Below are 1136 nucleotides of genomic sequence, written 5' to 3'. Positions count from 1 at the left end.
CCACTCAAGAACAATCCTGCTGAGATCCCCAGACCTCTGCAGAGTGTGAAAAGATATTAGCGGAGAACCTCCGCCAGAATGCAAAGCTTTATCACAGAGGGGTGGTGCAAGGGATACTTAAAATGGCTGCCGCTTCAGAGCAGTATGTGCACACTTGGCAGACAGGACATGAGAAGAACATGAGGGCCCTCCTGGGTAGCCCCTAGCTGTGGAGCGCAGCCAGCCAGGACTGCAAGGCCTCCAGGGCTGCCGCCTCCTCCACATTCTCATCTTCTGAGGCAGCCACAGCTCCTGGAGGATCAGTCTCTGGAAGGGCATCAGTCACTTTACTAGGTGCTTTGCCCAGGGCCCCTACTGTAATTTCAAACAGAATTTTGTCAATTTCCATTTCTGCTGCTTATTCCATTTCTTTCTGGTCATCCATGCTTTCAAAACTGTCCTCTAACGTCTCTTCTATGATCCCAGCCTTCATCATCTCTTTGGATAGCTCCCACGTGGTGGCCTGGATCTCTGGGATCTTCACAAGATTCTGCAAGGCCTTCCTCACTTATGTGCTCTTCTGCATGGAACCTGCCACTCACAAAACTGCTAACTGGTTCTTCATATCCATAAGCACAGAGTTCATGTGAGCTTTGGATGCATAGAGCTTGTGCACAGGCTTCTTTGATCTGATTATCTCCTTGGCCAGAACCACAAAGATATCCTTCTGACCCTTCTTGGCAGCATCTTTCAGAGATCATTTCACATTTTCTTCTTCTCTTTGAGTATCTCTTATTGGCCTGTTAACAACTCTCATTTCCTTTCTTATCTTCAATGACCATTCATTGACCAGCTCTTTGGGCGGCTTCTCCTGGGTTTTTCCAAACAGCCTCATGGCTTACTGAACTCGACTTATACCTTCCAGCTCTCTATTCCCTGCACCCAGGCAGGCCACGGGCAGCCACCTGGGTGGGGCCAGTGAGAGCAAAAGAGTGCAGATGCCCAGAGAAGGGAGCGGCCACAATTAGGCTTTTGTATTATTTCTTTGGAATAATTCTTATAAATGGAATTTCCTGGTAATCGATTATATTAATTGTTCTTCCTGTTGTGATTTTAGTGTTTGTTCCTTTTTAATATTTAAAAAATAATACTCAGCA

The 1136-nt window shown here is 46.6% G+C and overlaps 1 pseudogene; it reads right to left on the bottom strand.

Moving 5' to 3' along the window:
* Positions 1 to 202: 202 nt before the first annotated feature.
* LOC109376966 (charged multivesicular body protein 3 pseudogene) lies at positions 203 to 874 on the bottom strand (annotated as a pseudogene).
* Between the last annotated feature and the right edge of the window lie 262 nt (positions 875 to 1136).

The sequence above is a fragment of the Hipposideros armiger genome, unplaced genomic scaffold (assembly GCF_001890085.2).
Source record: "Hipposideros armiger isolate ML-2016 unplaced genomic scaffold, ASM189008v1 scaffold_1244, whole genome shotgun sequence".
Taxonomy (NCBI): domain Eukaryota; kingdom Metazoa; phylum Chordata; class Mammalia; order Chiroptera; family Hipposideridae; genus Hipposideros; species Hipposideros armiger.
This window is presented reverse-complemented; position numbering and strand designations above follow the sequence as displayed.